The following is a 25,403-nucleotide window of genomic DNA, read 5'->3' on the forward strand; positions in this document are numbered from 1 at the left end:
AAGAATTGTAGGATAATGGCGGACAGAAGAAAACTGGAAATCACTTCTCAGCTCAAGTGTAAGCACCGGGACACTGAGAAGGAATGGCTTTGAAGGTTACTTCTACTTCAAAGGTTACTGCTAAAAAGGAGAGAAAACTGCGGTAAGCAGTGGGCTCTTCTTCAAGCAGGTTACTGCAGTAAAGCAGGTTGAAGGAAAGAACCGTGACTGATTCGATACTTCGGATAGAAGGAACCCGAAATTTCAACGATTGAAAAGTGAAAATTCTACGAAGGAAAATACTTCTGAAAAGAGGATCACTCTTAGAAGAACCGACTCAGAAAAAGGCACTAATTTGCTGGTCTTGTAACAGGAAGGACATGAACGGGCTAATTGTCCACTGTCAAAGATCCAAATTTCGAGGAATCATCTCAGGCGTACAAGCGTGGTGACACACACTCCACAAAAAAAGCGATTAATTGACGCAGTATTGTGGAGAGGTTTAGTTTTCCAGAAGGCTTAAGATTAACTTCAGCTAGTCAAACACTCTGGGAGGATTAGAAACCCAAATTGATTCGCGATGGCGACAGGACAAGGGGAGAGGAACAGCTGCAGAGGGTTTAGAGAAGCTAGTAAAAAGGTTAGCATGGGGGAAGCTGACAAACTGTTTTATGAGGATGAGGAGTTCAAGGGAACGTGCTTACTCTATGAAGCAGGAATTCAAAAACTTGAGGTAATGAGAAATGTCATTTGTTTGACATGTCAAAACTCAAACCCGGAATTTGAATGAATTAATAGTGAAATTGGGAAAAACTGACTTGAGGATGTGGTTCAAGGATTAGCGGTTTATCCTAATGGAGCTATGGGATTATTCGTTCCATGGAAAACTTTAGAAAAGGTTTCTGTAGAGATCTTTTGACTAAAAGATGGATCGATACAATGCAAATTGACTACAGGAAGCGATGGTGGATCCGAATATGCAGATGCGGTAAGCAAACACTCTGTGTATTAAATCGGAAAGTTGACCCCTTCACTTGCATGTACTTCCTCATTGCAAGAGAACTATGATGTTCAGCCTGTACAGATATGGGAATTTCTTGTAGGAGAACCATGGTACCGAATTAGCTCGATAGTGAGGTAAAAAAGGGTTCTTTTGCACTAGAAGAAATTCAGAAGAAAGAAGAGGAAGATTGGGCTAGGTTACACATTGCCAAAATGTTATTGGTTAAATCTAAATTGGAAGAGCTCGTGAGAGTGAATGCTACTGTCCATATTCGAATGGAATTGTGGTAGTTATACCAGACAAGTATGATATGATCCAGGATACTCTTTTTCAACATAATCAGGCCCAGTTGAGAACGTTTTTAGAAGGGTTCGATTTAGCCCATCTACCGAAGCAGGCCTTAATGGAAGGAACTATTGATCTTCTAAGGTTGGTCTTAGCCCACGACCAGGAAGCCCAAGAAGATGCAACTTTAAAAGATTTTATTGATCTATCGAAGTGGATAACTTCAAGGATTGATAAAAATCTAGAGGATGGAGATTTGGACAACCAGAAATGTCCAACAGTAATACGCTGACGTGTATCCAACAGGCGGAAATAATACGTGGACCGTCAGATTTTGCCGACGAAATTTAACGTAGCAATTTAAGGCAATCTTGAATATTGTGTCATATATAATAAGTAACATGTGTAAAATGTAATAATTTAGTTTGTTTTAAACATGGGAGACATAGGGAACCATGTCATATTTTCTTTATTTTCTTTAAGTTACGTGTTAGTTTTTATTAGGCTAAAGTCAAATCACATTTGTTTTGTAATTGACATTATGTTTTGTAAATGTTATTTTATCTACGGATTCAAAAATTTTGAAATCCGAACTTCTCTATATAAAGAGAAGCGTTGTATATTTGTAATCAGAGAAAGTTAATAATATTTTCAGTTTTGAAAAATTCTCTCGATCTCTTGTTTACTTTTACTTGTATACTCGAAACAAGAAAAAAGGATCTATTCAAGACGATCGATATCCAGGTATGAATTAATCTGTTAAACTGAATCTATGAATTTTCTCTCCAATTAATTAACTAGGTTGTTTAGTAATTAATTGTAATAATATTTGTTAGACTGGATATAACAAATATTATGAAGTTTATATAAAAATAAAAATAAAAATTGAAGGCCATGGCTGTGGCGGGGGCCATTGGATAAGGCCATGATCGTCGCTAGTGGACTTGACGGTATGTCATGGCTACTTTTGTTATTTCATTCTTTCTAGATTTGATTTTGAAGTTTTGTTTTTAATGTGTGTGAAGATGGTTGATGATGTGAAGTTGTGTTTTTTTATGTGTTTGGATATGGTTAATTATACGAAAGTTTAATTTATTATTATTATTATTATTATTTTTTTATATTCGTGAGTGTTCGGATCAGTTTGCACGTACCTCGATTAGTCCTATGAAATCTTGAAGTTAACAGTTAGGTAAGCCTTCAATAGTTATCCCTTATTAATAGTCATGTGGATTTAAACTCATGACCTTTTGAGTAATACACCTAAGAGTCCCAAACGATGATTTGTATGTGCAAGATAGCCTTTGTTTGTCCTATGATAGAAATTTCAAAATGTTTGATTAAAATAAAATTGCCTTTAAATAATTATTGCAGACTTCTAGTTATGTCCTTTTAGCTTTAATAACATTTTTAATGTCTTAACTAAAATATAATTATTTTTAAAGTTGATAAAACAATATTTCAACATCTATTATTTATTTAATCGTGTTTAAATTATTTCATTCATACTTATCTCATTTTTTATAATTATCATTAATTATTTAGCTACTTTATCCCTTTAAAAACACAATTATCATATGTTTTTTTAATATAAAAATCAACTAAATGTGTAACCTTGGTTGGGATAATATAATTGTAAGTTCAAAATTGATTTTGCAATTTGGATATTTATTAAGTGAATGATTTAAAAAATTTGTTAAGTTGGTAATTAATGTGAAGGGTAAAATATATTTTTAATTTTAAAATGAGTAATACTAGGTTCATAACCCAATCTCACAATCTTCTTTCATAATCGCAATTGGTCAGTTTGTAAATTGATCCTGTCTGCTTGCTATGGGTCCCATTTGTCTAATTGCAAAGTGTTATATTAAAAGTTGTGAGAGAAGACTATGAGATTGAGTTGTATACCTAACATTACTCTTTTAAAATTGGATTAAAGCTGATATATGACTTGTGTTTTTTATATAATAAAGTGGATGTATTTAATATTAGCGGAGCTTCAAAGAGGTTAAAAAAACATCGGATAACACTGAAAATAATCTGTAGAAGACAGGACAGGACCAGGCCCAAAGGTCCAAAGGCAAGAGCCCAATTTATAAAAGCCCCACATAATTTAAATTAAAATATTTTATTCTAAAATTACCCCATTTTTTCTTCTATCCATTCAAAACCAAAACCTCGTCCATTGTTTTGTGAAGATGAACCTAAACTTAAACATGTTTCAACTTCAACGCTTGCATTTGAATGCGAAAATTTTCTCCTTTACAATTCCAAACCATAACATTCCACTCTTCCCCCCAAACCTCTCACACTCATCTTCTTCGGGTCTTTTTTTTTTTTAATTGTTTAATTCATATCTCAATTCTAATTTTAATGATATTGCTCTTATGATTTATGGGTATAAGCTTCAAACTTCAATTCAGTATCATTTGTATTTATATTAGCTTTGATATTAATTTGGGTGTATTTTGTTTATCTTTTTTATTATTGGAAGTAAAAATTAGGAGCTCAAGACATTTGGTGAACAAATCTATGTCAGAGATGCTTTCGGGTTCTTTTGATAAGGTAATTTTGATTTATGATTTTACAATATTTATGTATGCATACTTACGTTAAATTTCTTGTGTCGTGTTTGTATAATTTGGTGTAATAGTTTGTAGATAGATTTTAGTCAACTTCCATCATCAGTTTTTTGTTAAAATTTTAATACTTGTAGAGTGCAATTTGTTTTCAGTGCAATTGTAAGAGATCAATGGTGATAAGAAGGAAAAACAGGTGTGACCTGTTTTCTATTGGCCCATTAAACATCCATTTTAAAGAAATTATGGGATGGAGCTGTGTGAGGTGACATCAATGGTAGTTCTGCTGAAAAAAATTGATTTTCAGATAAGGGCAGTAAAGAAGATTGTGGCGAAACTTGGGACCGATATGAAACCAAAACCTTTTATATATGTTTTAAGTGATAATAAATTTTATGGGGAGAGTGAAACTGTTCCAGTTCTTAACTTTAATTGGGTTCTAGTTTTTAGCCGCTAGTAGCTGACCTATTTTGTCTTGATGAGATATTTCCTATTGTTTTCTTTTAATACCCAAATGAGGAGAAAGCTGGTCTTGAGTTGCAATGAGGGTTGTTAGAAAATGGTTTCAAAAATGCAACAAATTGATGTAGTAGCATTGTTTATTCAAAACACTCTTGTGATTAATTTAGGTGCTTCCATTATGATATGGAATATTTGCTTCTTGAGAAACTTTTTTGCAACTTTTGAATGATCGACATTGAAAGTAAATGGTTTAGATGACAAATTTTATATGATAGTAATTTGCTACCTGATGAAGTAAGTTCTACAAATATTATGCTTATGATTCTATTATTTAATCTATTTCTAGGTACTATGCTCTGGAATTAGGATTTCTGATGTTTGCAGTTGGAGTTTATTCCAGTGAAAAGGATCTTCTTGAAGCCTTCAAGAGACTAGTGGCTATTTCTGACTTGTCTAAAACTCAAGCTCCAAGACCCATAAAAAATGTCGTAATTCTTGACTATGAAAAGGCTGTTGTTGCTCTAGTTGGAGCTACTTTGGTCCTCACGATGGTGGGAGTGGGACCTGCCTCAGCTGCTGAATTGTCGTTGTTGGCCTCATCTTTGCAACTGAGTGAACCATCCAATGCCTTGTCCTTGCCCACCTGGGCCGTGCATGTCTCCAGTGTTGTTAATGGTGAGGGTTTTATTCTCTCACAATTGTGGCTATTATAATAATTGTGTTTTATTTATTCTCATTAATGCTAAGTCTGATGAGTGAAAAATTGATAGAAAGCAGGTATCTCTTAATCATGTTTGTGTGTGTTTTCTCTAGGTTTTACTTGGAAAATGAAATGCTAACAACAACTTAGCAATTTAGATTCATTATTGTAATTTTGTTGTGTTGTATAGTTGTATAAATTTTCTCTTTATATCGATGATTAACATTCTGTATATTGTGGGGTTTGAATTTTCTCTTTATACCGATAATTAACATTCAGTTTGAAAATGAAGAAGAATAATTGACTGTAAATTTTCTGTTCAAAAGGATTACCGCAATGGCTTTAGTGTGGCAATATGGAGAGAAATCTGAGTATGAAGCATGGAAAGGTCTTTCATGGGGAATGGTGAGCTCTTCTCAATCTTTGCTTGTTACATTGCATTCCTTGTATGACTAACCTAAAATTTGGAATGCATTGTTAATTGGTGTATGCTTGGTAAACATGTTCCGTAGATGAATTTTGTGTTTATTCAAAATTCTAAAGACCTATGAAATATTTTCTTCAATTACTTCACTAAATTATAAGCATTAGTAATAAAACTAGGACTTCTCTATTTTGCTTTAATATGATTTTAAGGGACAGGTTTACTATTTATAATTAAGTCAATACATTGTGAAATGTAGTCACCCCTACAAATTTGGTTTATAGTCTAAACTTACAAATTCTAAATACTAAACTCCACAGAACACAAGTCTAGATAGACTTGACCTAGTTATAAGGATTGTAAAACTTGTTCCAACTTCAATGAGAAAATAAATGGATCAAAGCAACTGATACACAAACCATAATAGGATGAGTATGACTGCATAAAATCCTGTTGCCCCTTTATGTTGCAGTCTTCTTGGAAATAGCTGGAATGATACTAATTCTAGTTTCCTTCTTACTTTAATGGGCACAGTACTTGTCTTTGGATGTCTTATATCTTTTAGGTATTAGCCTTTCAGATTGGCTTGTAGGTTCTGATTTAAAACAGTAAGTGCTGACTCATTTAAATTTACAACTTTCTATAGAGCATACTTTGTTGTTTTGCAATCATCTAAATGACATTGTTTCTTCATAAACTCTTTCTTCCTCTCCATTATTGTTTAGGTAACCCTGCTTGGTGGAGCATTTTGTGCATGCACATGGCATTTCTTTTATAATTCTGAGTCTCTTGAGGTAAGCTTTATTTACTATACATTTGTTTTGAGTAATAGTATAAATTTATTGAAATGGAGAAGCTATTGTGAACTGGTTTTAATAAATGGTTCATTTACTTTACTTTGATGCTTTACACTATATTCAAATCTTAGTTATGGTACTAAGTTAAGTTGGACATGTTTTGTACATTGTTAGTCAAGTATTTGTAATTTTCATCCTGATTTTAGTTCCCATGGAACTGCAATGCCTGTCATTGCTGTGATGTTTCATTGTTCATCCATTACCAAGTGATTTATATTGAAGTAACTAAAGACTTAGAGGTGGAAACAGTATTACCTTTTTTTGCCATCTTTATATGTTAACAACCCAATAATCAGATGTGTGCCATTTTCCAATAAATGAAAAGCTTAATTACAATTATGGAAAACTTGTAAGGATTAGGAGAAAACCCCCGAGGGAGGTTGTGAGATATTTATTAGAAAATGAAGGACAATTATTCTACAAGTATATGTGCAACATGGAGTTATAAGAAGTCTGGTATTCTTAGGAATTCATTAGGTTACTCTCTGATAGACTTGACTGAGTATAAAAAGAACAAGTGAAATTAATTAAGCAAATTGTATAATTGCGGGAAATTACTGATTTAACACAATTATTGCTATGTATTTATCCCTGAATAAGGAGTTTAGCAAATGTTACAACTGTAGAATAAAAAATTATGTGCTCCCTGAATTTTGTTATAAAGTTACAGTTGTGCTTCTTGAGTAATGATAGGAAATTTGAAACTGTGTATGATGTTATAGTGTGGTGTGTGGTTTTGTTCCATTGTAGATTGTATTCACAAGTACTTGATGTTCTAATGACCTTTGCTGGTGTTACATAGGGAGTTTCACTTGCATATTGGTATCTGTGTCAGATAGGTGTTGATTTGAGGATTCAGTTAATGTCATTTTAGATTACATTAGAAGTGTGTCTAGTTCATTAAGTAATGATGTCTTGCGTTGAACTGGTGTTGCTTTATTTTTAGTGTTTGAAACCCAATTTTAGACAAATCAGATCTCCTTGGGTTCGAAACGGTTCTGAGGCTTGGTTAACTAACTCAGAGTATATCACATTTTCTTCTTTTGGCACGGTAAAAGTAGTTTTTTGTTGGCAAATAAAAATGTGCATCAACTTAAATTAAATTGTATGTTCAATGGTTTCATAAAGCTTGGACATGCATAAGCTCTTCTATGTAGGATAAATTCTAAATTGATATGGTTTCAGACTTTTACACATTTTCACATGAAGTTGGAGGGTTTGAATCAGTTTTTTGTTAAACAAACTGCTTCCATCCCAAGTATTGTTCGACTGACAAAACAAGATCAGTAATTTAATCACCCCCTTGCAATTCTGTTTTGACCACTTAACTGTTTATATACATAAACTTAGTGTTCAGTGTATTTGTTGGCTGGATTAGAAATCAACAATCAATATGTACTCACATTACATTTGAGTATGTTATAAAATGGGAACACAAAATAATATTTTGCTTTTGGCCGAGGCATTTTTCTATCCACTACATTCGGGTCACAGTGATTATACATACTATGGATAGTTCTATAGTTCTATATATGAATATCTGAAGACCATAGTTATTTTCATTAACCAATACATTGTTTTGTTGAACATTGCATTTCTGTGCCCTTGTGCTTAATTAAAAGAGTGTGATTATTCTTAGATAAAATATCTCGAATGACATGTTTGTTAATCTATGATCTTTAGGTATTGGTGGCTCTTCAAGCCACGCTTACAGTGATAGGTAATGCTACAATGTGTTATGCTGCATTTCGAATATGCAAATTGTCAGAGGAACGGTCACAGAATCTATAAAATTCCTGTATCAGGATATAATCATGTGCTTGAATGCATATCCTTCTTGTTTATTAGACATATCCATAATGAAGGTAAGCAGCTTGCCAGCTCTCCGTTAGAATGATGAAAAAAAACCACCAGTTTTTTTCCTATGGATTATAGTTGTTTAGCTTTTGCAGTAAAAAAGGAAATGTGATGCTGGAAATGTCCTTGATTGATGACAAAGCCGATTTTCATGGGGCTCAGATCTCAAAATTGCAGGTAATTCTTTGCAAAAAAAGTAATGGATTGTGATCATGTAGTTGTTGAGGAGGGATTGATGGAGCCAAATGCCATAATGTGTTAAGCAGTATCCGGAATGAAGATTTATTTATTTATTTTTTTTAATAGCTATAACTTGTCAAGAAACAACTTTGGAAAGCCTGTGCGTTGCGCATATATGTTTATTGGATGTTTTTTAAACAATTTGTAAACAAACCAACTATATTCGGCCATAAGAATTGTTAAGAATATTTTTTTCATAGGTAATATTAGGGGTTTATATTTCGATGAATGTGAAAGTACTAACACTAATCTTTATATCTTTATATAATTTTTATTTATTTTGGTGAATGTGAAATGACCAATACGAATCTTTATATCTTTTTATTTAGACATTTGGAATGACAATGCAATGCCACTATATAATTCTTGTTAATACCTGTCATTTATACTTACACATTAAAATTATCTAAATTTTATTTATTAATGAAATTACCTACAAAAATTAATAATATTATTTACACTTGGTTTACATAAACTCTATTTCATTTGTTTTTTAACAAATCATTGTTACAATGAAATTGGTTTATCCCTAAACAAAGAGGATGTATTCAATTTGGTTTTAAAGTATGAAAGTGATTAAACAGATGTCTAACAGAAACAATAAATTCCCCTTTCATAACTGTAAAACAGTTTTACACAGGTACAAACTTTCTATGTTCTCTGTATCTTGACCTCTGGAATCTTGAAAACGTCAAATTTTTATTGCGAACTTCTGAATCGTAGATTTACTTACATCCTTTGTTGCGTTGGAATCATCCATCGTGAGGTGAATTTTACAAATGGTGTCCTTGAAATCTACATCAAGTACCAAACATAAAGAATTTAAATTGCTGAGGAGGTCCGCTACCTTTCTTCAAACAGTTTCTCTGACACTACTTCTGTTGGAGTTGGGAGAGGGGTCTTGTTTATTTAGCATTACCTCTTGAGGCTTTCCACTAATTCTCTTTGCCAGGCTTCACTACTACTCAATTCTTTGCATTACACTTCATCAGACCTAGCTATTTCATTCCTATTCTTCTTCTTACCGAATTAGTTAAGAGTTATTGCCTCCTGGACATGTCTGGTTCTTCTGTCTTTGCAAACCGTCCACGAATTCTTTGTTGACAGTTTGCAAGAGCCTTCCTGCAAGCATACAGAACAAAGACGTATAAAAAGTTTTAGTAAGGAGTCTTCCATAGTCTGTTGCCATAAGCAACGCGAATCTATGTTGCTAAGTTAAGAATAGACACGTGCATACACATGCTAAAAGTTCACATAGAATTGTATGAGTTTGTAGTTTGTTTTTTGCCATAACAACAATAATCTAATGGAAAAAGCAAAAAGAATAAGTATTACTAATCAATCTTACCTTGATTCTTCTGCCAAAGTTCCTTTGTCTTTTTATTTCTGTATCTGGAAAGCTCTTCCCTGCGGTCCTTAGTAGGGCAGGTGGTGATCATCACAGGCTGTTCGTGAGGAGAGTGGATGAAGCTCATATTGCCATTACCAAGAGTCTCTCATAAAAACTCAGTATCAATGACCCAACCCCATCCTGTGGAAATGGCCAGAAACATCTAAACATTTTTCAATCCATAGACTACTATGCAAAGTCAATACTCGGTGGGTCATGCCACACATATGAGCAAGGAGAATACGAAGATGCTAACAAATGAGCTACGTTGCCCACAGCAAGACCTCTAATAAGGAGTAAATATTGTCAATAAGTGGTCTAGAATTTATAGAGGAAAAAGATTTAACCAGACTCTGTCCATGGACAGAAAGATTGAAAAACCTTTTAAACAGAAAGGTCTATCCTGTGGTAGTTTCATCTTCTTATGATACACGGAAACACCACAATCATGGACTACAGGATCTATTCAGTGTTGGCTTTCAAGTAATTCATTGGCAGAGGCTTTAAATTGCTGAAGTCTAACTGGATCAGTCGTTACTTTGGAGACATGATTAATATACTACAATGTTTATAAAAAAAACGCCATCAACCATTGTTTTCTCAAAGAATTAAGTGTACAACCTTGATATCAATCGTTTGGAGAGTAAGTCTCGCAAAAAGACCCTCCCCATCTTACCCCATCTAAGGTGACTAAAATAATTGCAGAAAAATAAATCCAAAAAATCCAAGTGCTTTAGGAAACCCACTGCTCGAACATGTAGAGTAAATTATAGAAGCACATACGGGAAAGAGAAAAGGTTAAAAACATTGCAAAAATTAAGTCTGACCTTTATGTCTCCTTCACTGAATGCTCTCTACATGCCATAAACAGATCCAAAATCCATACCCGGAGTCTCCAGAAAACTTGGTTTCATCATAGTAGCAAGAGAAAAGTTAGTAAGATTTCCCAGAATGTATCAAGCTACCAGCACCCAAGAAAAGGCCAAAAATTGCTGCACTCCCTAAGGTAGTTTGACCAAACGAAGTATAAGAAGAGTCCCATAAATTCAAGGAGATACACCATGAAGTTATTGAATACACAAAATAAACTAAATATTAAAAATCAAACTTGACTTCATTTTCTTTGAATCAAGAAACCCAGCTTCAATCAAAGTTTAATAGTAAATGACTTACTCAGAGCTTTAATCAAAGTTTAACAGTAAATGAACTCATTAGCTGATTCAGCCACTGCTAGGGCTGCCGTAACCTATATAAAACATAATAGGCTCTTTGTTAAGAAGCAGATCAAAGATCCGCAGATGAACAAAAAATATCAATGAAATAAATTTCTATTTACCTGAACTAATAGACTCTGTGCTTCGTCAAAATTCAGGAGCACAAACCTTTCAGGATCCTTACCCCCATGTTGTAAAACAAACACAACGTAGCACAGAATGCAAAGTGATGAAATAGACTTAATAAAATAATAATAAAGGGCTTAAAATGTAAACTGAACAGGAACATAATCTCTTCTTTTGATCAATGATATCAAAAGCAACCTGATTGCCTGGAAATGCTCTAGGGTAATCATTTTCAGAAACATGTTGATCATCCCAATGTTCCCAGGCTTCGATCAAAACTGGGTCATAGGGACCTTAGCCAAAAGCAAGAAAAAAATAAACTAAATATTAAAAATCAAACTTGACCTCATTTTCTTTGAATCAAGAAACCCACAAAGCTGTGCTGCAACTGGATCAGATTTCACTTTCCAGATTGCAATTATTGTAATTCATTCTGATTTAGCATGGAGGGACCAACCACAACAATTGGGGCAAATCATGAAACCAAAGACATGCAAGAGAGCGAAATTTCTGGAAGTTAAGCCCAAAGAAAGGAATAAAACTCTACCCAAAATTGCACAAACCCACCTCAATGTAGGATTCAGCAGCGTCAGAGTGCTTCTCATTTGTTATAGCAATAAATATATCCCAAAAGACTGATCACCATTCAAATAAAAAGCCACCGGGTGCATCAATAGCTTGAGGACATGCAAACAGAAAACACAACACCAATTAATTTGCAAAAGATGAATGAGACACGAATAGATAAAAATCTATCCTCCTTTGCATTTCTTTTCAGTAATCCCACCTACAGGATCTGTAGATACTTTCCCTTCAGCTTGAAATGCCTTTGCAGAAGCATGCAATTTTCTCTTCATAAGGTAATGATATATATACACATCCAAACTATTGACCAAAAGAACAAAAAATACCACCAGTCAAAAATTCAGTCTTAAAATTTTACAATAAAAATGGAAGTATAAATGCTTCATATATGTATGATGTAAAATCTTAAGTTGATAGAAGCCCACTGTTCAGATGAGGAAATGCAGAGTTTAAAAAGAGAGATAGAGAGATTTTGTTATCAAAAACCTGGAGATATAAACTGCACAAAACTACAGCCAATGCAATTGTTCAATTCAGTTCAGATAAAACTTTTCCATATTATGGAACCAAACAACACACTACATTATATTAGAGATTTTATATGCCTATATTCCTATCAATTTGCTCCACATTAACTAAATATAAAGTGCTAAATACCATTAGTTAGCGGTAGGCACTCAATCCTGAATTTTCTTTTATATAAATAGAATCAAATTCCACTTTCCAGATTGCAATTATTGTAATTCATTCTGATTTAGCATGGAGGGACCAACCACAACAATTAGGTCAAATCATGAAACCAAAGACAGGCAAGAGAAGGATATTTCTGGAAGTTAAGCCCAAAGAAAGGAGAAAAACTCAACCCAAAATCTCACAAACCCACCTCAATGTAGGATGCAGCAGCGTCAGAGTGCTTCTCATTTGTTCTAGCAATAAATATATCCCAAAAGACTGACCACCATTCAAATAAAAAGCCACCGGGTGCATCAATAGCTGGAGGACATGCAAACAGAAAATCCAACATCAATTAAGTTGCAAAAAGATGAATGAGACATGAATAGATAAAAAATCTATCCTCCTCTGCATTTCTTTTCAGTAATCCTACCTATAGGATCTGTAAATACTTTCCTTTCAGCTTGAAATGCCTTCATAAGCTAATCATTCATATATATATACGCGTCCAACCTATTGACCAAAAGAACAAGAGATACCACCAGTCAATTAAGTTGCAAAAAGACGAAGTACTTCTCCAACATGATCCAAGAAAACGCTTGAATTCAAAATGGGTGCTTCACAATCACCTAATTCATTTTCTACGATATTATTGTCTTTCCGTTTCTCTCCATCGACAAAAAAATGATTTAAGTAAACATAAAATTTTCACATAATTAAAAAAAAAAAGAAAAAAAAAGAAGCATCTCCTGGAATTCAAGATTAATGATGCTGCGATTTTTTTCAACTTTACCCAGTTGGAATTTCAGTTGGGTTTTCGTCAAAAATAAAGTTTTGAAAACTCATTTCATTTGTGGAGAAATAAAAATCTAATGAATCATTGAAATGAGGAAATATCTCTTCTAAGCTATTAAAAAAAAAAATTCCCGGGAAAAGAGAAGAAAATATGATACAACCAAAACACAACCATCTCGTCTTTTATAGAGCTATGAATTTAAATATCTACAAAACTAAACTTAGTCATAAAGTTTACAATTTTATAGCGCTTTGTGACAAATTTCGGATATAGCTTTCCCAAGGCAAGCCGGAGAGATTATGATAAGCATCAAGTACCGAAATGAAAGTTCGAACAGGAAGAATCGACTCTTCACCGCCGCCGCCAATCACTCTGCCACCGAAGTTAACGACGGCCGGTGGGATCGGCACCGAGTAAGTGATGGATACGTTCAATCGACTCTTGTTAATGAAGCAGTGGATACGTTTAATCGATTGGGTGAGTTTAATTTGATAGATGAGACAGAGAATCGCTTAATCAAGAAACGTTTGGTTGATATCAAACTCTTGGAATGCCAATCCAATGCATTAATATCTCTCATTCAATCAATAGGTCAGACCAATCGCAAACACATGCACTAAACATGCAGACACTTTTAACAATTGTAAAGATCCTACTGAATCCTAAGTAGAATATTAGAAATACTGCTGGAATCCTAATCCAAATAACAATCAACAGTAAAGGTGGACTTCAGAATTATATAGATATATGAATGGTGTTGATATATAACTATAAGATAATGTTGTAAACTTATGGTCTTATGCAGAGTAACATGGTTCCACAATGTTTTTTGGTACGTGCAGCAAGCATGCGGATGGACCCCCGTAAATTTTCTTTAAGGTGGTTAACCTTATAACATGATAAATTCAAGGAAAAAAAATTACAAAAATAATATTGTTGATACGTGATTTTGATACTAACTAAACGCATGTGTGAAATGCTGAGCTGGCCCAGAAGATACATGTGAATGGGGGATTGAGAATGTGAATGGTGGCAAGACAATGCTTAAAGTGGTTTGGATGCTTAAACAAGCGAATCCTACGTTCACTGATATTGTATTTATATTTAAAGGGTCAGGTCGCGACTTAGCAGGCTGACTCTGGAGTATTGAGAGTACAAATGAGAGAGAGAGAGAGAGAGAGAGAGAGAGAGAGAGAGAGAGAGAGAGCTATTACAGAGTGAAATTATCTAATCAAGAGTAAAAATGAGCGAATCTCACAAACGGGAGAGAATCTCTCTATTTATAGTGGGATACATTAAGGTAATCATTACTGAATCCGTAAAAAGGGGCCAGGTACTGTGCAAATCCTCCTTTGCGTCCCGTTATTCACCTACTTGCGTGATTTCCTTGCTTTATGCAGGGATTGGACACGTGGACGACCTCCAACCTTTCGTCAGTCTGGCGCGCACCCACTATACTTGTAGGAGCATGCTGCTTACGCCAGCATGCGACGTGGCTGCGCCTGAATGGCTGCAGGATCTGCCTAGACTCTGACCACTTATGCTGACTGGGCCCTACGTCAGCCCTACTTTTCCAAGCATAACAGAAGTCCCCTAATTTTTAAAGTTTGAGAATCGAACCTTGAAAATTACAAATGCCTTGATTAGACGTGTTTGACGAGATGCTGTTCGAAGTGACTTGATTGTGAAGGAGGTCGAGAGGATATCTCCTCGCGTGCGACCTGGGGTGATCTTTGCCCTTACAGTTAGCGACCTAGGTTTGGGTATCCATTGCTATAATGATGATTCCGACCTGGGTGAAATCCTCAACCTGTTTACACTTATTAGCCTTCAAGAGGATAAGTGGTTGCTGCTTCGCAGCTGATATTTGGCAAGGTTGAGGAATCACATCGCTTCGTAACCGACGTGAGACGAGGTTGAAGAGTTACGTCGCCTCGCGACTTACAAAACGAAGAGTGTTTTTCATAACGATCTCTTCAGATGTTATCCGTTGCACTTTTGCAGCAAATACATTAAATGAAGCACCTTTTGCTCTGACAGACGTGTCTTAAGCGTAATAAGTGTCAGCCATGCGCATTAAATGCGAGCCATGTTGAAATGACATTTCCTATCAAAGCATTAAATACGGACGTGGGCGCATTAAATATAGAGGAGGGAAAACGTGCCGTCACTTGAGTATTTCAATAGAAGGGGATGACGATCTGATTTCTCGAGGCATGACGGTCACTCTTCCTCGCTGATTCGTGACACGTGGTCACGATCAACGGTCGAATGTGTTTTCCGCCCAAATGTCGTTTGACTTCGGGAAACCAAAGCGCCACTTCCTCAGCTATATAAACCCCAAGCTCTCTTCAGGCAAAGCCACAATACTTTCATTCTTAGAGAGAGTAAGAAACTTTTGCGAATCTTGGTTCTTTGCCTTCCAGAGTGGTGTTTGTCTGATATTCGGAGCAGAAGAGCCAATCGTTCTCATCTTAAGAGGTAAAGACGAATCCCTTCTCCTATTTTTGGTTTGATTTTGCTTTCAACAGTCGCCATGCAACGACTGTTCGTTGGTATCTCATCGGAGATGAAATATCCTCCGTTGAGTCAGGTCCATTGATGGTGGCCCTTTGAGTATTCTGTTAGGGTTTTTCTAGGGTTTAAGGGAGGAAATATTTATTTCTCCTCCACGTCATCGTACGAGATAGTGCAAGAGGACTGAATGGTTCCTTGCTTGTCGTTTTTGCAGACCGCAGAAGAATGGACCCCCCAACGACCAGAGCCAAGGAAGGGACCAGTTCGTCCATGCAGGATGCTCCTGCGGGTCCCATTTGAGAGATCTTCTTGATACTTATCGAGGAAGAGCTTGAAAGGGTGATAGACCAGTACTCTATCAACGTGGAGGTCTTCCACGATAGGACATGCACAGCTCAGTATTCGCCACGGGGGTTGTCTGTGATCTCCGAGGACATTTTCAAGGGTAGGGGGTTGATCCCTTTCCACCCTTTTGTCAGGTCGGTCCTGGAATATTTTGGGATTGCGCCAATGCAACTCACGCCGAAAGCGTACATGATTGTCGTCGTCATTACATCGCGTGTCGTGAGAACGGGTTGGGCGAGCTAACTGCGGTAGAGCTCGGTTGCTTATTTATTCTAAAAAAGAGCAAAGATAAGGATTCCTACTACTTGTCCAGGCGACCTACCATAGAAGCGGGGATACAAAGTTATCCAAGTAATATGGGACCGTATGAGACAAAGTTCTTTTTCTTTTGTCACGACGGCCTTTGCCACTTCCAGGGCCGAGTAAGTGCTTTTTCCTTTCGAATTTATTGACTTTTTGTCCTTTGCTAACGAGCTGTTTATTTTTCTGGTAGTTAACAAAACGACCAGTTTAGAGCTGCTCGTGGACCCGGACAATCACAACCTTCGGTTTCCTGCCCGAAGCAAGTTGCTACGTGAGGCTGCGCGTGACAATCGCGAACTTGTGAAAATATGGTTTCTTCAACCGAGACGCGGCCCTAGAGACCTCGCCGAGTAAGTTTCTGGGCTTCTTTTTAAACTCTTCGCGTAGCGAACTGTTTTACTAACGGTGTTTGCATGCAGCGACCATGCCTCCCAGAGTGTCAGAGTCACCACGACCAAGGCAATTTTCCTTTCCCCGAAGGGGTACCACCGGACCAGCTAGAGCAACTTCTAGCGGTCCCTCCGACGGGGGCACATTGGCGGCCGATCTAGCCCGACCTGAGGGTGCTGCTCACCTTAAACAGAAAACCACGGCCTAGAGGCCTAAAAAGAGAAGGTTGATTCAGATCAAAGAGTCGAAGTCCGAACCGGAGGGGTTGGGCGTCCAGCCCGAGAGGTCGCAGCCTTACCAAGCCTTCCGCTTAGGAGGGCCAGCTAGTGGCATGACCGGCATCTCCATCACTCCCGAGGGGTCAGCAAGTGAGGTAACAGATGACCTTCGTCCACGGGAGGAGGTCGGGAAAAGAGCCAGCAGGGGGGACTTTACCGGCGGCGGGCACAGGCACCCCCGTCCTGGAGTCAATAGGACATCTACCGGACCATCTGCAACCGATGGTCTTCGCATTGCTTGAATGCAGGCTTGCGGAGGCTTTCGAGCAGTTCATGGCTTCTAGTACCATGGACCTGATGACCACGTCCTTCCACTACCTGAGCCAGGTATACGAGCTGCCCTTAGCGAGGACATTTGCTTATGTGATGTAAATAACTTTATTCTCTTTGCTATGCAGGCCCTGCTCTCCATGCACCTGTCTCTGCAGAAGGTCCAGCTCATGACTGTTGAGGGATTGGTGGAGATGAGGGAAGACAATGCGCAGCTTAAGCGGGACTTGGTGGCCGCTGAAGTAAAGAAAGATTTGTCTATCACCTCGGCGAACCAATACCTGAACTAGAGGGATGCTACTCTTCGCACTGTGGACTTTTAGAAGGCCGAGCTAGAGAGGCACTAGGAGGAGATGAATGAGCTTCGGAGGACAGTGGCTAGACTCACCAGGGAGGCCGGTGAGAAAGACCAGGAGCTGAAAGCGGCCTCTCAGCGGGCCTCGCGAGTAGAACAAGAAAGGGGCAAGCTGTGGGAGAATACTGAGAAGCAGCGGTCAGCACTTGAGGCTTCCACTTTACCCAAGGTCACGTCACTTTGCTAAACGCTGAGATGCAACAGCAATAGTTGGAGATCGAGAATAGGGCTGCATAATGGACGATTCAGTCCATCTTTGCCTTTCTTTCGAGGAATCCTGAGATGGATCTGTCTGGCCTCCCTGACGAGTACCAGAATGAGCTTGCTTCCATGGTGCAGGCCGAGGTTGAGGAAGCGGCTTGGGGACCTGACCTGGAAGAAGAATAACCTAAGTTAGTTCCCGAGGAGCTCGCGTCCGATCAGGCGCCCGACGACTAGCCTGGGGGGAGGATCAGTGATCCGCTTCTCTTGTTTTCTCCCTTAAAGCTTATGTACTTTCCTTTTTTTTTTCATTAATAAAGATATTGCTTTTCACATTCTTTCATGAGTATTTACAATTTCCGCATTCTTTACATATGAGATCGTATTCTAACTGCTTACAATAATATTATTGGTACAAGTTTATATGAACATAATTGTATATATATGGGAAAATGATTACAAATGATCAGAATTGCACACTTGCTATTACAAAGATTGCAAAAATTAAAACCGACCTTTACAAGGAGATAACTGAGTTCGGAATTACTGATAATAAGGTCGGAGATGCTCGACATTCCAAGCTTGGGGTACTTCGGAACCATTCAATCTTTTCAGATGATAAGTCCTCGGTTTTATTACTTTGGCGATGCGGTATGGGCCTTCCCAGTTCGGTCCCAAAACTCCAGCACTTGGTTCTCTAGTACCGAGAAAAACTTCCTTTAAAACAAGGTTGCCGACCTGGAAGTTTCTTCTTCTGACCTTAGAGTTGAAGAACCTTTTCACACGTTGCTGATAGGTTGCTATTCTTAGCTGAGCCTTGTTGCGATGTTCTTCAACTAGGTCTAGACTTGTGCGTATAAGCGCTTTATTGTCGGCTTCATTGTACAGGTCCCTCCAAAGTGAACCGGTTCCTACCTCCATAAGGATCATCGCTTCGCATCCATATGCTAACGAAAAAGGGGTTTCTGAGGTAGAGGTTCTCAGAGTTGTCCTGTATGCCCATAGGACTTTGGGGAGGTCGTTAGCCTAATTCCCTTTGGTTGCGCCAAGCTTGGCCTTAAGAGTGTGCTTGATGGTTTTGTTGACAGCTTCAACTTGGCCATTTGCTTGCGGTCTTGCGACTGAGGCAAATTTTTTATGAATACCCAACTCGTCACAAAACTGCTTGAACTCCTCGTTGTCGAATTGTTTACCATTGTCTGCGATGAGAGTATGAGGAATCCCATAGCGACACACAATGTTCTTGAAGACGAAGTCCTTGAGCTGGTCTTGATTGCGGCTAACGGTTCTGCTTCGACCCACTTGGTGAAGTAATCCACCGCGACCACGGCATACTTGACTCCCTTTTTACCAACTGGCATGGGACCGATGAGATCGATTCCCCACATGGAGAATGGCCAAGGGCTTGTCATGGTTATCAGCTGGTGGGAAGAAGCTCGCAGTATGTTCGTGAACCGCTGACACTTGTCACACCTTTTGACAAAGGAGGTGTTTGTCTGAGCTTATGAAAATTAGCTTATAAGCATTTGAAATTTTAAGTAATTACATGTTTGGTTAAAGTACTTATAAGTGACTGATAAGTAGTTGACGTGTTTGGTAAATTGTGGCTTATAGTACATTTTATTATAAAATGACTAAAAAGGGTACTACATTAAATAAGGGTATACTATGGAATTTTAAAATTAAATAAGGATAATGTGGTAATATACTTGGTCAAACTAACTTATAAGCAAAGTGCTTATAAGCAAAAAAAAAAAAAAAAAAAAAAAAAAAAAAAAGTACCTCCCCCCCAACTTATTCTTTTTGGCTTATAAGCTCAACCTATAAACTCAAAAAAATTATAAACAAATAGGTCAGCTTAATTTTAGAGCTTATAAGCTAGTTTGACCAGCTTATAAGCTTAGACAAACACCCCCAAAGTTGTAGGTGTCTTCTTGGATTAAGGGCTAGTAGTACCCTTGACGAACAACTTTATTGGTGAGAGATCGTGCGGCGGTGTGATTACCACAGATCCCTTCGTGTATCTCCCTCATGATGTAATCTGCCTCTTCGTTGGTTACATATCGGAGGAGAGGGGTGCTAAACCCTTGCATGTACAGTTGGTCTCCGATGAGGGTGTAACGGGCAAATCTTGTTCGCAGGGTCCTTGCCTCGACCTTGTCGTCGGGCAAGGTCCCATCTCTGAGATACTGAATGATATGGGTCATCCAGGAAACTGATTATGTTACATTCACGGCCTGTTTGATCGGGCTGATTCTGGAGGTCTCGATAAACCGAACAAGAATGTTTTCCGATGCATCTGAATCCAACAACGAGGCTATCTTTGCGAAGGCATCTGCCACAGAATTGCTATCTGTAGGAATCTATGTGATCGTGAAGTGCTTGAACGGCTCGAGTGCGGCCTTAGCTTTTTTTAGATAACTGATCATGTTTTCTGAAACAAGTATAGTCATAGTTTAAGAAAAATTCAATCAAATTGAAATAAGTAAGGTAGAACATGTTACCTTAAGTCCTTAGCAACCTTGGAGACTCTTAATTTCAAGAGAAATTAAGCAAAAGAGTATCCACACCAAGGGAATAAGAAATTTGGCCAAGAGAGAGATTTAGGGTTCTTAGAGATTTTTTTTTTTCTCTTTTCTTCTAAAATTGATATATCATTTTCTTTATATAAGAATCCTTGTAAACAATTCAATAATTGTTTTAGACTTCCTTAAACAATTCCATAATTGTTATAAAGTTGTTAAACTTCTTTAAATGATAACATTGGATTAACATTTAATCACAATTAACAATTTAACTCTTAAATTGTTTATATAACAATTTAACCCTTAATTGTTTGCAATTACAACCCCTTGTAAAATCCAATTTATATTACCCTTGGTAGGTGCTAGCCAACCTTGGATAATCAACTCTCTTTGGCTATTTCTCCATTCTCCTTAGTTTTTATGTGTGACCTCTTAGGTTCACTGTGGCCTAGCCGTGGGCCCAATATCACAGACTATTTCGATATGTTTTGTCATAACTCTTTATGAACACCCACTGATTATGGTAGGCATCTAGCAATGCTCCATAACCCCTAAGTCACAATGAAGATATACTCCAACGAACCTTTTACAATCATACACGTTGTATAATCAAATCCTTCCGCTATCTAATCCCAATTAAGAATGGATTCATGGTATGTCAAAATCCTTATCTTAATTTTAATTCAATAAATATGGAACGTGTCATTATGAAACAACCTTTCATGTAACATTTTATATACCCCGGCCGGAGATTTCCCTTTTCCAATGTATCTTGACATTTATCTAGGAACTTGATATCAATCTATACCAAGTCAACGAGTCCCATCTTGACTATCACTTGTCCTCACACATAAACAACACATGGCCAAATCGGCTTATTAACACATGGCATGATTAGCCTCGTGTATATACACCATATGAACTATATGCGTTTATGCAGAATCTAACCGTGATATCTCAGGTCTAAGGATTAATAATATACTAGTATGATCTTATGATAAATCATTGATTACATTTTAAATGTCCATGTGATTCATCATAAATGGCCATATTCGATAAACAGTTCACTAACCGCGTATCCATGTTAATGCCCTAGTGATATAACTTTTATAATCACCCACACTAATACCATCACATGATATTCTACGGAGGCATTCAACATGCCTACTATGTAATATTATTGCCCAATTAATATTACCTATGTAGGGAATACTTTGATGATTTTGATCTTTTAAAGATTTGTATCATCCGGACATTTCACACGTAATACATATATATAAATGAAGCAATAAACCACATGTGAAATAAGAACACTTTCTTCTATTGATAAGATAAAATGTATATACAAAATATATACATTAACATATATATATAAAACATAATGCCTTGGAACATACGACACGATTGGTTCCTAGGGCATACACTAACATTTTCTTCCTTGGCTTGATACTCCCCCAAAATCTGGTTAACGACCAGCATGGAGTCGTTGTGGATGTTGATTGCTATTGAACCCATTTCTCTGGCCAATCGCAGTCCAGAGAGCAGAGCTTCATACTCGGCCTCATTATTGGTCGCTTTAAAACCAAACCGGAGAATGCCATGAATGCGAGTCCCTTCAGGACTCAAAAAGAGAAAACTTGCCCCGACCCTTTTTCTATTCGATGATCCATCGACATAGAGGCTCCAAGTCGATAGATTTTGGGCGGTTTCCTGAATGACTTCGCTGGGCTGTTGCTCCGACTCATTTGTCGGATGATATGAGAATTCTGATATGAAGTCGGCAACGGCCTGCCCTTTGATGGTTGCCTTCGGTCTGTACTTCAAATCAAACTGACTTAGTTCCATGGCCCATTTAAGCAATTTACTCGATGCCTCTGGTTTCTGGAGGACCTGCCTGAGCGGATAATTGGTCATTACATGGATCGTATGGGTATGGAAGTAAGGTCGCAACTTTTTGGAAGCGATCAACAGGGCATAAGCTAATCGTTTCATTTCCGGATATTGATATCGACATCCAACAAACGCTTGCTCGCGTAATACATTGGCCATTGGACCCTGTTCTCTTCCCGAACTAAGGCTGCACTGATCTTGAACTGAGAAACAGACGGATATAGGAGGAGGATCTCTTGCAGGAAAGGTTTGGACATAAGGGGTGGCTTCCCCAGGTGTTCTTTAATACTCTGGAACGCTTGTTCGCACTCGGGAGTCCACTCAAACTTCTTGTTGGCCCTTAGTATATTAAAGAACGGTAAGCAGCGATCTGTTGCCCTCGATATGAAGTGACTGAGTGTTGCTATTTGCCCATTAAGGCTCATAACCTGCTTTTTGTTGGTCGGGCTTTTCATATCGAGGAGAGCTTGGATTTTCTCGGGGTTGATCTCTATTCCCCTTTGGTTAACCATGTATCCCAGGAATTTTCCCGAGGATACTCCGAATGAGCACTTGAGGGGGTTTAGCTTCATTCTGTATTTTCGGAGGATGTCGAACATCTCAGCGAGATGCACTATGTGATCTGAAGCGACATGCGACTTGACCAGCATGTCATCTACATAGACCTCCATCGATTTCCCGATCTGCTTGGAGAACATTCGGTTAACTAGCCGCTGGTAAGTTGCGCCAGGGTTCTTAAGGCTGAACGGCATAACTTTGTAGCAGTACAACCCCTGATCTGTAACAAAGGATGTATGCTCTTCGTCCGATACGTACATCAAAATTTGGTTGTATCCCGAGTATGCATCCATAAAACTAAGCAGCTCGTGCCCGGAGGTGGCATCCACGAGCTGGTTGATCCTAGGCAGGGGAAAGCTATCTTTTAGGCATGCTTTGTTGAGGTCGGTGACGTCGAAGTAGATCTGTCATTCGTCGTTGGGCTTCTTTATTAGAACCGGGTTGGAAACTCAACTAGGATAGACCGCTTCTCGAATGGATCCATTCCGAAGGAGATTATCTACCTCAAGTTTCAAGGTAGCATATCACTCCGAATCCATCGCTCTTCTCTTTTAGCGAACCGGCTTGGCTTCACTATCGGTGTTCAGTGCATGGCAAATAATATCTGGGCTGATCCCGACCAAATTTGCATGCGACCATGCGAACACATCGATATTCTCCCTGAGGAAGCTGGTCAGTTCGGTGGCGAGCTGGGGGTTGAGATTGCTCCCAATCCTTAACATTCTGCTCGGCTCACTCTAGTCGACCAACACCTCAGACAGATCCTCAACTGGCCCACTGGAAAGGCATTCCTAAACACAAGGATCCATATCATCCTCGGCTAGGCCAGGCTGCGGCTCGATCTGGCTGATCACCATTGCCTGTTGGGGAATGCCATACGAGATGCTCTTCCCTTTGCACGCCATCTACACTGCCCTTACATAACAGTCGCGAGATGCATGCTGAGATTCACTAACTTCTCCTATCCCTGTCGGGGTGGGGAACTTCATCTTGAGATGGTATATCGAAGTGACCACCTTGAAGTTTCTCAACAAAGGTCGCCCTAGGATACCATAAAAAGCGGATGGGCAATCCACTACCAAGAATTCAGTTACCTTGGTCACCTCATCAAATTCACCCAACATGACTGGAAGCGAGATCGTTCCTTTGGGGATCAGGTGGTCCCTTGTAAAACCGTATAGGGGGATCAAGGTGGGCTTCAGGTAGGCCTCGTCCAAATTCATTCTTTTGAAAGCTACCTGGACTAGAATGTTCACAACACTTCCATTGTCCACCAACATTCTGTGGACGTTGCAGCGCCCTATTAGGGGCGTGATCACAAGAGCGTCATCGTGGGGATGATGCAATCGAACTGCATCTTTTTTGAAGAAGGTAATTTCCTCCTCCTTGTGAACCTTTGGTGGTCGTCGCGTCATGCTCATCACACTAATGGGATCGTGATGGGCTGCGGCATATCTTTCCTAGGCACCTCGTGAGTTCCCCGCGAGGTGCGGTCCCCCAAAGATCATTCTGACGCTACAGATACCCTTGCGATCACGACGCTTCTTTCCTGGCTCTCCTTGATTTTTCTCCTACGTGGGAGTGGAGTCATCAATATACTTTTTGAAATGCCCTTGCTTGATGAGGTCTTCGATTGCTTGTTTGAGAGCTCGGAACTCATCGGTGTAATGCCCATTATCCCGATGAAAGCTACAATATTTTTTACTATTTCTTATTGATGGAGGATTTTTCATGGGCTCAGGCTCTCCGAGTAGGTCGGCTTCTTCTGACTTGTCAAGAATAGCCGATACAGATGTATTCAAAGGCGTATACTGATTCCTGTCGTGATCGCGACGAGGAACTGGGGCATAAGACTTTTTGGGCTTGAACCGCGGTTTCTTTCCTTTTCGTTGATCGTTATTAGCCCATCTGCTATCAACTCTCCTACTTTCCCCCCGACCAAGTGCACTACCTGAAGCGCCGGGGTCGCGGCAGTGGAGCGCCATGATGGAGTTTTCAATACGGAGGTACTTCTCCACAAGGTTGTAGAAGAGGGTGAGGGAAACATTATCCTCAGCCTGTAGCTTTTTCCACAGGTTGGTCTGTGGGCGAACTCCCGCTATGATGAAAGTCCAAACAGACTCTTCAGGAGTGTGAGCTACCTTATTAAGTTCTCTATGGAATCGATTGATGTAAGACTGGAGGGATTCATCCCTCTCTTGCCCTATGTTGCTGAGGTAGCTTAAAGGCATTGAGAACTTTCGATTTGCTTGGAAGTGCCTCAGGAATGTCGTGCTCATCTGAGGCCACGACCTGATCAATCCCGCTAGGAGCAACCTAAACCACCGTTTGGCATGAGAGGTTAGAGTTACTGCCAAACAATGGCACTTCGCCAAATCTGAAACCTGGTGAAGCTTCATCAGGTCGTTGAATTCATACAAGTGATCATGCGGATAAGAATTTCCATCGAACACTCGTATATCGGGCATTCTAAATCTTGATGGGAGAGGGGCAGCTAATATTGCCGAAGAAAAGGGAAATGCTGCTACAACCTGCCCTTGCTCATTTTGCTGAGCTTTTAGCTGATTTAGAGCTCGCTGTATCTCCTCAATCTGAGGCAGCA

At 38.6% G+C, this 25,403-nt stretch overlaps 2 long non-coding RNA genes across 10 annotated transcripts; one reads left to right on the top strand and one right to left on the bottom strand.

Moving 5' to 3' along the window:
• Window positions 1-3,436: 3,436 nt before the first annotated feature.
• On the top strand, window positions 3,437-8,585 carry LOC116130647. 4 transcript variants are annotated; one of them, XR_004128100.1, is made up of 6 exons: window positions 3,437-3,832; window positions 4,655-4,983; window positions 5,335-5,413; window positions 6,158-6,226; window positions 7,973-8,154; window positions 8,233-8,585. It is a non-coding gene; the product is annotated as an uncharacterized LOC116130647 (long non-coding RNA). The 4 variants fall into 4 exon arrangements; XR_004128101.1 differs by having other exon boundaries at window positions 8,242-8,585; XR_004128099.1 differs by having other exon boundaries at window positions 3,437-3,665; window positions 3,762-3,832; window positions 7,973-8,585.
• Window positions 8,586-8,973: 388 nt separating this feature from the next.
• Window positions 8,974-13,912, bottom strand: LOC116130637. 6 transcript variants are annotated; one of them, XR_004128097.1, is made up of 10 exons: window positions 13,407-13,912; window positions 12,807-12,886; window positions 12,585-12,652; window positions 11,908-12,001; window positions 11,684-11,793; window positions 11,113-11,549; window positions 10,950-11,022; window positions 10,604-10,777; window positions 9,735-9,917; window positions 8,974-9,508 (listed from the first exon to the last, which is right to left on the bottom strand). It is a non-coding gene; the product is annotated as an uncharacterized LOC116130637 (long non-coding RNA). The 6 variants fall into 6 exon arrangements; XR_004128096.1 differs by having other exon boundaries at window positions 10,604-10,679; window positions 11,113-11,127; window positions 11,904-12,001; XR_004128095.1 differs by having other exon boundaries at window positions 11,113-11,127; window positions 11,904-12,001.
• Between the last annotated feature and the right edge of the window lie 11,491 nt (window positions 13,913-25,403).

The sequence above is a fragment of the Pistacia vera genome, unplaced genomic scaffold (assembly GCF_008641045.1).
Source record: "Pistacia vera cultivar Batoury unplaced genomic scaffold, PisVer_v2 Contig223, whole genome shotgun sequence".
Taxonomy (NCBI): Eukaryota; Viridiplantae; Streptophyta; class Magnoliopsida; order Sapindales; family Anacardiaceae; genus Pistacia; species Pistacia vera.